Source organism: Pleurodeles waltl, chromosome 6 (genome assembly GCF_031143425.1).
Source record: "Pleurodeles waltl isolate 20211129_DDA chromosome 6, aPleWal1.hap1.20221129, whole genome shotgun sequence".
Taxonomy (NCBI): Eukaryota; Metazoa; Chordata; class Amphibia; order Caudata; family Salamandridae; genus Pleurodeles; species Pleurodeles waltl.
In genome coordinates this window covers 32,612,551-32,624,576 of record NC_090445.1, presented here as the reverse complement: position 1 = coordinate 32,624,576, position 12,026 = coordinate 32,612,551, and the positions used below count along the sequence as shown (strand labels likewise).

Sequence of the window (12,026 nt, the reverse complement as noted above, 5' to 3'; positions counted from 1 at the left end):
TATGGCCCTCTTTATGACCCTGGCGGTCTTTGACCGCCACATCTCCACTTGTACCGCCGGGCCGGAGATGTACATCTCCAACCCAGCGGTCCACAGCAGACCACTGGCGGCACTATGACCCTGCCTACCGCCATGGTTTCCATGGCGGTAGCACCGCCATGAAAACCATGGCAGTAGGGCTACCGGTGACAAGGAATTCCTTCCCTCTCACCGGTAGATGGCTCCCCCCAGCAAGCACTTGACTCCCCCCACCCTTCCACAGTCACAGCCCCCCTCACCCCTCCACATCCACCACGCATACACCCATTCACTTATACTTCCATACACCAATTCACGCACACATACTTACATGCATTCAGGCACGCATACACACAAACATCCATACACAATGACATGCAGACATGCACTCACTTCAATATTCATACACGCATTCACTTACACGCATACAACCATGCATACACCACAACACTCAGTCGCATACACACCTGCACACATGCATTCATTCACACACGCAGACACCACAAAATCACACACAACACCCCCCACCCTCCCCTGTCGGACACCTGACTTACCTTGTCCGGCAAGGAGGTCGTTCGGCAGGGAAGGGGCGCTGCTACCGCTGGCAGTGCCCCGCCAGCAGGACACCGCTAGGCCATATTAATGGTCTTAATACAGCTGGCGGCGTCCTTCTGGCGGGGCGGTGCAGGTGAAAGCAGCGCCAGTGCGCCGCTGTCCGCCAGCATGGCTACTGCCGAATTTCTGCCAGGAGAATGGCGGAAATCTGGCAGTACCCATTATATGGTGGGCGGAAGATCACCAGCACTGGCGGTCTTCTGGCTTTTCCGCCCAGATTTCCGCCATTCTCCTGGCAGAAATTCGGCAGTAGCCATGCTGGCGGACAGCGGCGCACTGGCGCTGCTTTCACCTGCACCGGCTTTGATGGTCTCGCTTAGAGACCGCCAAAGTCATAATGAGGGCCTATGTGATGTAATTCATTTTTACTAATGAGAGTAAAGTTGTTATGATGTTTTACATGATTATAAGGAGGGAGATGTGTTGTATATACATGTTTTCTTTTGAGAGGCTTGTTAAGAACTAAATGGAATGTGTCACAAGATTCTGTCTGTTCATAGACTTTTGGAAGAAGACAGTTAGAGGATCTCACTTTGGGGTCCAGCTGCTGTAACTTATGCTTACATAGAGTAATTCTGTACATTTTACCTTATCCATGTGAGTCTTCGCTTCTTTAAACATGGTTCTATTTCTTTTCACTCCTCCCTTGCTTGTGGTGCTTCTTTCTCCTCCCCTCAGGTCTGCTCCCACTCTTCCCTGTGCATCCCTTGTGTTGCTTCCCCCCCTTCCGCTGTTGCTGCTCCCTTGCTCCTTCTCCACACCGCCCTTGTATGCATTGCTCGCAATCGTGCTTTTTTAAACATATTGCACAGAAGCGCAGGCTGCAGCAAAACATACCTAAAAACAAAGCGCAATTACGCGGCCAACGGTGGCCGTGTAATATGGCTTTTTTCTTGACATTAAGTCCTTTTGCACAGCAGCTGCTGTGCAACGTGTCTAAATAAACATTGACAAAGCCAACAGATCTTGCATAGATACCTATTAACTTTGCCAATGCTTGTTATATTTATTCTCCTACGTTGTACAAGTGTGGTATGTGCAGTTTTTAAATAGTTCATTACAGCAGAGACCAGACAATGTATGATCATAAATGCTAACATTTAAGAACTTGAAAAAAGGAGATTTTAAATTACAAAATCGGGGGAATGTATTTTCTCCATTCACTTCTAATGAAGCAGAGGCAATTTGAGGCGGGGGGCAGCCACAATAAGGCCATATTTGGCTTTAAAATCGGGAGTCCCCCGCTTGAATCGGGTCTGTTAGTGTGCATGAGACAGTCCACGATAAAGTGGCACTCATATTGCAATAGTATTTATATAGTGCTTACTACCCCTGACGAGGCGTCGAAATGCATACGGAAACCATAAAACGTCACACATAAGCGAACTGAAAACTTGCATAAATTGAAATACCAAAAACCCCAGATACCGTTACGCCCCACTCGACAACCTGGTGTCAAGGTATGCAGAGCGCCGCTAAGCACTTACACAACAAACTGAGTGGGAGGGGAGCAGCGAGGGCAGGTAGACAGCGGGACTGCTACGGTGGGGGCCATCTTGTAGTGGCTTCATGGGTTGTAAAGTTTTGCGAAATTTCGGATAAATCACATTTTCAACTTTGAACTATCCCTACCCCTAATATCGAAGGTGTATAGTTATAATTAAATCGGTAGATATTTTTTAAAAACTATTTGCTCGGTTTTTAAGTATATATTGTTGCTTTGAAAAATAATACATTTTAGCAGAGGACAATTGTTGTTATTATGGGCTTGGACGTTTCGTGCTACTGTATCTAGTCGGTTAACGGGCGGGCTGCAGCCACAAGATGGCGGCGAAACCGTCAGAAATAGACAACAGACTGCGGCAGACGTGTCCGTCCTTTATTTCCACCGCCGCCTTCTCGCCCTCCGTTGCTGCGCGTGATCGGTGAGCCGGTTCGCAGAGGCCTCCGCTTCCACCTCCGAGACCCGGGCAGCGCCGTGACCGGTGCCCCTCGCGGGGTGAGTGGGCCCGCTTCCTTTGCAGGGTGTGGGAGGGAGCTGTATCTGTGGCTCTTGTACTGTGGAGGGAAGGGTCTGCGCTGAGGCCCGTAGCGCCTCCCACCGGGCTGTGGGTTAGTTCCCTGAACGCGAGAGCCGGTTCTGTATCCTTCCGTATAGACGCCCCGGGTGTACCGAAGGCATCTCCGCCCAAGACAACGAGTATGTTCGTTTTCAGAGAACGGCCTAGATGAAAGGGCCCTCTCCCTGACCCGGTAGTGTTTGATAAGGTTGGGAGCCGGAGGGACCTCGAAAAGCTTGACTTGGATATTTCCATGGAACAGCTTATGTTTATTATGTATAGTTTTACTGTTTTGGAGGGACAGCGAGGCGGTGGATGTCAGCTGTGCTGTAGGAGGCCACCCACATCCCTTGGGTTTCATAGTTGGGTCCTTGTATAGCAGCTTTTCCAGCAGCCAACAAAACACGTATGGAAATGTTTAAACCAATAAGAAATCCGCCTACTTGTTTTTTTGAGGCGCTGGGGTTAAACCTGCTCCCCCTCACTTAATCCATTTTTTAAAAGGACTGAGTTTAGGGCGCGTCACACGACAGCTGCCCGAGAACACTGAAGTATCTAGAAACTGACGCGCGTCATGTTGTCCTTCAGTAAATAAAGAGTGGCAGGTCGTGACAGCCCTTGCAAATCGCTTGGTATGTTTTGATTGATGTTCTGTAAATCCAACATAATCTGAAAGGCCCCTCAGTCCCTCTGTGGATATACTCTGTTTATATAAATCACTGGTGTCCTCTCATAGTTTTATCAAGAATAGCAGTATGGGTTGTCGTTCCCTGTAGACTTGTATGCCTCCACGGATTCTGATGGTCTCCAGAGGAGGAGACCTCTATACCTCACTTTAAACTGAAAGGTACCTGTTTGAAACGAGCGAAAAAAAGTAGAGAAGATAACTGAGAAAACAAGACAGACCTTTGCCCAAAAGAGAAACAATGAGCCCGCGTGTTCTTGGGGTTTCCGCTATTCAGGATTGTGTTTGGTCGTTGAGTTGTGGTTCATACTCTGCCTTCACGTTACGGGAATCTGCCTTTGCGTACCTGTGCCCCCTGATTTTACAATGTGGTTGACTTTTCTGTGTTAGTAATTCTGAAGACCTTCGCAAAGGATCCACATTCTCTCTCCTTACATCTGGGGTTGTCTATCTACAACGTGGGTTATAACACTTCCGTTCCTGCCTCACCCTTAAACTAGACCTTTTACTCTGCTTTCTCAAGGTTGGTAGATAAGCAAAAGGAGATGGTATACTGATTTATTTTTTATCTCGCGGAAAATACAGAATTGGAACTCTCCACGTTCCACAAGATCAGTGGTTCTTAACCTTTTCACTTCTGTTGACCCCTGATTAATTATTACTCAATCCCTGATACCTCCTCTGAACCATTATTGGAATACAGCGACCCCCATTAGTCTCTACTAGAAGCTGGGGGCCCCAGCCTAAGCATTTTTAAGGATCTGAACCACAAAACAGTACACAAAAAATACAGAAAGTAATATTTAATAAAACAAATACACAAATGATTAAACATTTTATTGAATTTGCTAACAAATATAAAATACACATTTTAATGGGGAAGATGGGGCTTTTCTACGTTGAAATGAGGCCACTCTTCCTCCATACTGTATTCTGTTTGAGACACTTGCACTGCTCCAACGATTCAACTTAATTTGTAGCCTCAATTTCAAATCCCTTCACATTTACAGAATGTTTTAATAGTTTTCAGTCACTATTTTGTTTACATACACGTTATTAATCTGTTAGTATTTTTTTACTTTTGTAGACCGTATTTCAAAGTATCCATGAGACATTTTGCACACTAGTCTACAATTGTCCTTAGTAAAAATATAAGCATCAGGGCTAATGGTGGTCTATTGCTGCCGGTACCACCCAAAGCAGTTGCTGAGTGACAGTCCCCACCATTGCCTACTAATCATTACACAGAAACCAGTGGGACATTTTGCACTATTTCAGTTCACCTGTAGGAATGGTTTGGAAGTGCGTTTTTTTTTAAATATAATTTAAATAACTTTTTAATATATTGAATTAATAAAGAAGCATGCTGTGCTTAAAAAAAAAAAAAAAAAGATAATAATAAAATAAAAAAAATACCACGATGTGGTGTGTTCTCATAAACGAGTGCCGGTGCTGAGCTCCAACAAACATGACCACAAATTCAGCAATGCTCAAGTGCTTCTTTTTCCTTAATAAGACATGTTTTGCATCACGTTGCAGGTAACACTGAAGACCTTTGGCCTGTTAGGCGTCGGAGTTAACAATCAGGAACATGTTTTTCGTTGATGTTCGTGAAGCGCTTATGAAATGGGTTGTTACAGTGTTTTTTCTTTAATCCTGATTGGACACCCATGTTTTTTTAAATTTAATTCAAAGTTGCAGCTGGGGCCCAGAGCAGTTGTTCAAAACACAATCCCCATTCATCGATTGCTTGTCAAGGAGAGTAGTTTTCCCCTCTTTAAGGACACAATAAATTACTTAGGACAACTTCTTTTCCTTTAATGCAACGTTAAAACACTATACATGTAGGGCTTACTGGGGGCGCTGCCCATTCTACAAATTGGTTTCCAATTACGTTGTATGTGGACACTGCTGAAAAAAAATTCTGTACACTTCCCAGACATGAATTTCTCTTGATAAACTAGTCATGTTAAGTAGTAGACCAGCATCTATTTGTCTGTCCAAAGTCCAGCAAATATCTTGCAACTTCTTGGATTTCAAATGCATTCAGACCCGACGCTTGGTGACCATTGGTGAAGGATTTCAAAGTTTGAACTGCTGTTTTGGGTCACAATATCAACACATTAGTAACATGCAGTCTTTCATGAATGATCTGTTTACAACAAATTTAAAGTTTACCTATAAGTCGCTGTGATTAAGGCTGTGCTTCTATAAGCAGCATACAATGATAATTCTTTATTGCGGAAAAAGTTACATTGAGTCTGGATTTAATTCAATTAAGGATGCCACTGAAAGCAAACTATATATCACAGGCGATTTTCTTGAAATTGTGTGCTTTTATTTGATGTCGTAACTTGAGGTTTTAGCTGATGGAGTTTTTAGGGGCAAGCGCAAAGTGCTCCGTCCCTCTTCTAATCTCTCTTTAGGGGGATTTTAATCACGCCCATGTTACGTCAGTCACTCTCATTGGTTTGTGGGCTTGTCTTTTTAAAATCCGCTTGTTTTCATTTGTGAAAGGGATGCATACGGCATTCCTTTTCCAGTGTTTAGCCCTTCTCGAGAGCACCGGTAAACTACTGGAAACATACGAGGCTCCATGTTTTCCGTATTGGTTCTCGACTACTTTTTCTCTTTATTTCGCAGCGCAATCGTGCACACCCCCACTCCCCATTTAATGTGGCAAGAAAAGTCAGGTTAGGAGTTTTCAATGCTAATAGCTCTAACTCGACATAATGCGAGACACGTTGCATTGCAAAAAACATTTTATTTGAAGGAATATAACCTTGATTTGAAATTGAGAACATACTTCTAGAACAGCATTGGAATCATTGCCCCGCACCTGAAGCCTATGATCCCTGATACTAAAGATGGGCCTGCTTTTAATTTTGATCAATATGTTTGACACAATTTGCAGCCATTCTGTACTTCCCCACTCTCACCTTCAGCCATGAATTGCAAACTTTCAGCAATACCCTGCACTTTCTCAACAATATTCAATTATGTCATGTGCGCCCAGCCCAGTCAGTCCACACTGTGCAATTCCTTGACTGGTTACTGTCCAGCCATATTAGGTGCTTACTAGTGTCAGTGGGCAGGGGCTGGTGGTGGTTACATCTGATTTATACAATAGAAGTCGTCTTTGCACATAAATATCGAGGCAGTCCTTTAAAGGATGGCGAGGAGTACACTGCCTTGTATGCTGTATCCTGAGTAGGTGCATGCAGTATCTTGTGCTTGTGTTGGGCTAAATAAATTGGCAATGGAAGTAGCCTACCAGACTGCCTGTAGAGGCACAGCTAAGCACAGTCAATCATTAAAGACTACAGGACTCAAGACGTTATCCTGATTTTGTGTCCTTGTGGTTACGGCAGAAAACCTTAAAAATCCCTGTAGTTCACCTGTTATGGCTACCTGCACAGCCATAACTGCTCTCATGCTGTGTGCAGTGATTGTGGTATCATTGATGGCTTCAGTTCTTCATAAAGACCTATGGGTGCACGGTGTAGCTGCAACATATGACACTGATGGGATATCTGAGCAGGATGTGCAGCCATGCCTTGCCGTGAACAAAAGCACACACACGGCATGTCCTTCCTTCAGCCTTGCACTGTGTAATACTCTACATTGCATATGTTTTAGCTCTGACTACTGTTTTGAGTCTTTAGGAATCACTTCTTTTAGGATATTTATAGTTGTTTCGCTAATATTTCTGTGTTTATCCAGTGCTTTTTACCTTCAGCCGTCTATAACCCTTGGGGATCTTGCTGGCCGGTTCTAATCTTTCAGGTTTTTTTTTTTTTTCCTCCCATTTTACAAACTCCAAGACTGCAGTTGATGAGCACGAGTGAAAGTGGATCTGACGTCTATGGCTCTGCTGGCTCAGCTCTTGCTAGGGAAAGTCATTTGAAGTTGATTTTGTGGTGCCCCTCACCCTATTCTGCTTTTCTGAGAACATCTTTCTTATTCTTGTTATACTAGTATTTTATTTTCATTTTTGAGCTTGTCTGCACCACCTTTTGGTGGGATGGCATAGACTGGATGTTTCCTCCCTGGTTGTTTATGGGTCCGCTTGCAGCTGTTCCTCTCTCTAAAAGCGTTGCAATCGATGCCTCTTACAAATAGGTGGATTGAAGAGTTTTCTCTGTATGCTGACCTTACTGTTATCATGTAGGCAGATTTTCCCTATGCCCATAGTTTTATGCCTAAACAGGTTCAGCCATATCTCTAAATGGATTAGAGCGGTAATGCTAAACACTGCCATGCTTTTAAAACTGGACATTCTACTTTTTGGTGTTTTGCGGGGTCCTGGTCAGCGGTTAAAGAAACAAGACGTTGCAGATTGTGGAACTACTGTTAAATTGGTTCAACACTTAGGGCCTCATTAGGACCTTGGCGGTCGGTGCTACAGTGGCGGTAGTACCGCCAACAGGATGGCGGTAAGTACTGCCACATTATGACATTAGTGGTTTGGCAAAAGCCAAACCGCCAGTGTAACACACCGACCACCAGGCGCCGTCACTATGCCACCCACAGTAACATGACCCTGCCCACCACCATGGTTTCCTTGGCTTTTTTACCACCAAGAAATCCAGGGCAGTAGGCACTATCAGTGCCAGGGAATTCTTTCCCTGGCACTAATTGGGGTCTCCCCCGGCCACCTCCCCAGATTCCTCCCCCTCTCGACCCCCCCCCACCCCCATACACACCTACACGCGCATACATACACATGCATACCCACATCCACCTACGCATGCATACATTCGTACACACACAGACCGCAAAACACACTAACATACATAAAAGCACACGCGCATTCACACAACACAACATACACGTACACTCGCACCCATTCATGCACACACGCATTCCACATGCCTCACACCCACATGCATAAAAAAACAATAACCCCCACACACAGACATCCCCCCACCCTCCGCCCCTGTTGGAGAACCCGACTTACGTGCTTGCAGGGTCTCCTCTGGCAGGAGACTGGACGCGGCGCTGCTGCCAGCAGCAGCGTCAGCCAGCGGAACACTGCGGGCCATATCATGTGTCATGATACGGTCGGTGGCGTTCTACTGGTGTGGCGCTGCTGCTGGCAGCAGCGCCACCCTAACACCGTCCGCCGCCATGACCGTAGCCGGAATTCTGCCATCCTTCTGGTGAAATTCCGGCTACGGTCATATTAAGGTGGACAGTAGGTGGTAACGATCTTTTGGAGGCCGTCGATGTGACGGTAGGATTTACCGCCAATGTTATGAGCCCCTTATTTTTGTAATCAAGGACATTGAGTAACTCTAACGATGGCAATTGTTTCCCTAAAAGGGCTAGTAGGTGTCACTGTCGGAGACTAAGGAGTGCCATACAATCTGTCTCACTCCTCTCCTTCCCCTCCCACCCTGCCCCCCCCCGTGCTGTATATTGCAAACACCAACAAACTCGCACCCCAAAGCTTGATACATAAAAAAAAAAAAAAGTTTCATGGCAACATGTTTCAATCTTAGAGATCTTCCTCACAGCCTATACCAAAACCAAGTACAACATCACAGTTAAGATTTCATTTCCAAAATTGACGAAATACCTTGGCAGCCCTCAATCTTTTAGTTAGCATTGATGTGGTCTTGTGGTATGCTTGTATTGATCACAACGTAGGCATTACAGCTTGTAAACATTTTTTCAGGGCAATTTGTCTATATGACCACACCATGATGTTAAAGTTCTGTCTTGAAAACGACTTTTTTTCTTTTCAATGGTACAGGCAGGTTACCAGTCCTGCGATGGGCAGTTGCTTTGCCCCAAGGTTTGTGGGCTTTTTTTTATGGGCTGATGGGAGCAGCAACACATTTGGACAGAGGAGAATGTGAGGTGGACCAGGCACATAGCACTCTGGAGGAGATACATTGATGATCTCTTCATCATATGGAATGGTCCCAAAAGCCTCCTACAGGACTTTCTAGTGCACATTTAGCACAATGATCTGAAGTTCGTTCACACATCTGGTGCATGACAGCATAATGGATCTTCTGTATGTGCATGTTGAGATCAAGGAGAGTACTGTCCATACCTTACTTTACTTGAAAAAGGCGACGGGTAACAGCTTATTACATGCTCAGTTGTCATCTGACTAAGTTGAAGTGGAGTATTCCCTATGGGGAACGCCTTAACTGAATCTGGTCGGATGCAAGGCCCCTGTGTGCACTTGGGCAGCAGTACCCATGCAATGTACTGTGGAGCCAGGCCCACCTTTCCAGTACTAACCACAGGTACTCCCATTCTACCAAATCAAAAGATTGCTCGATGTCAAGGAGCGCAAGGGCCTACAAGTCAACTTTCAGGTGCAGTGCATGGTAAATGTGAGATAGACAGCGGAGATTATGCATGGTGCTGTGATGAGGAGTAAAACCACATTGATCCATGTGTAGAATTGTGGGTTGGGGGAGGGGGGTAGTCAGGCAGTCAGAATCCCACCCTTTAGGTCCATATTTAAAAGGGACAATGGTCTGTAGGCATAAAGCTCTGCCGGATCTTTGCCCGGTTTTGGGACCTTGACTTTTAGGGCTTCCCCATCGAGGCGGGTAAATAGCCACAATGTCTCACTTCCTGATATACCTCTAGTAGTCTATCAGCTAATGTATCTGCATATGTTTGATAGAACTCGTCCAGAATCCCTTTGCTGCCTGGTGTTGTAGCTGGTTTTAAATGCCGTATGCTAATCAGGATTTCCTCCGTGGTTCTAGGTGCCACCTCCCCCAGTTTTGACATTTCTACATCAGCCAAGAAGACTGCTCCATGATCAGTTGGCTCCTGTATGTGCATGTTGAGATCAAGGAGAGTACTGTCCATACCTCCCTTTACTTGAAAAAGGCAACGGGTAACTGCTTATTACATGCTCAGTCGTCATCTGACTAAGTTGAAGTGGAGTATTCCCTATGGGAACGCCTTAGGGCTAGACGGAAGTGTAGCAGTACAGAGGCATAGGAAAAGGAAGAGAGCTATAGTATGTAGATTTAGAGCCAGAGGTTATCTTCAGAAGATTCTGTTGAGAGCGAGAGAGAGAGATACCCTTGCTTGAAAGTTTTTTTTTTTTTTTTTTTTTTTTTTTTTACCATGTCTATTGATCACCTACCAGAAATCGAGGTCAGTGAAAGACTTGTTGGTACAAAGCAACATAAGCCCCCGCTCAAAGCACGAGGATTGGTTATTGGAGCCAAATGGCTTCTACAAGTGTGGGGGTTGAAATGTGTGCAGAGGGAGCAAGAACATTGAGACCTATTTATTGCCCAATGGAAAATGGGGGGAAAATCATTAAATTCATAACATGTAGTAGTGCTTTTTTGTGTCTGTTCTGATTTGCCTGTGTGGCCTACGTTATATAGGGAGCACCGTTTTTCAAGTTTCCAAACACCATGGGATATTGGGTGTCTTTTTCTTGGATATCTTTCAGCCACACCATAGGATTTAAGGCCACTTGGCCTGGGCTCTGGGCAGAAATCTTGAATTACGAACCACAAATTTTATGACTCGCGTGTGATTGAGATGGATTATTACATCAAAAAAATGGTTAATGCCATATTTGGGCTATTTTTGACTTAAGATTCTGCAACTAGTTTTATGTGCATTTAATTCATTTTATATAATTATTGGATGATTTACTGTGCTGTAACATTACTTGATTATATATATGTTAGAAATGGGGTCTTTGGTTGACAGTCAGGTTACCCCCTGTTCAAGCAAGGACCCTCACTCTAGTTAGGATAAAAGAGAATCACCCTCAGCTAACCCCTGCTTACCCCCTTGGTAGCTTGGCAGAGCAGTAGGCTTAACCTCAGAGTGCTGGGCGTAAAGTATTTGTACCAACACACACAGTAACTTAATAAAAACACTACAAAATGACACAACACCAGTTTAGAAAAATAGGAAATATTTATCTAGACAAAACAAGACCAAAACGACAAAAATCCAACATACACAAGTCAAGTTATGATTTTTAAAAGGTTTAAAATAAAAAGAGTCTTTAGGTAGTTGTAACAACACACTAGCGCTGCTAGCGTGTAAATGTACCTGGTTTGCGTCAAAAATAACCCCGCACGGGCGGTGCGCGTCGAAAATAACCCTGCACGGTTATATGCGTCGAAAACAACTCGGCACGGCGATGCGCGTCGAAACAGCCAGCCACGCGACGGTCCGAAAGTCCCGCGGCGCAGGTTGCGATCTCTCAGCCTTCGTCAGCGATGCTGCGCGTCGTTTCTCCTGCTCCGGGCGTCGATTCTCCGGTCGCGTTTCCTGCGGCGTCGTTTCTCAGCTGCGGAGCCGGCGTCGCGTCGTTTTCTCAGCCGCGATCGGATTCGCGTCGATCTTTTCTCCGCACGGCGCTCGGTGCGTGTATTTTTGTCCTTGGGCTGCCAGCCTCTCCTTTCAGGGTCCCAGGAACTGGAAGGGCACCACAGAGCAGAGTAGGGGTCTCTCCAGAGACTCCAGGTGCTGGCAGGAAGAAGTCTTTGCTATCCCTGAGACTTCAACAACAGGAGGCAAGCTCTACATCAAGCCCTTGGAGATTTCTTCTTCAAGATGGAAGGCACACAAAGTCCAGTCTTTGCCCTCTTACTCTGGCAGAAGCAGCACTGCAGGAAAGCTCCACAAAGCACAGT

The 12,026-nt window shown here is 45.2% G+C and overlaps 1 protein-coding gene across 1 annotated transcript in view; it reads left to right on the top strand.

Annotated features, from left to right (window-relative positions):
- The first annotated feature begins 2,494 nt into the window (after positions 1–2,494).
- BAG6 (BAG cochaperone 6) overlaps positions 2,495–12,026 on the top strand; it is a 142,678-nt gene continuing 133,146 nt past the window's right edge. Inside the window, exon 1 of the mRNA XM_069241980.1 lies at positions 2,495–2,632. The gene's annotated coding sequence lies outside the window, so the exon portion shown is untranslated. The remainder of the gene's footprint in view (positions 2,633–12,026) is intronic.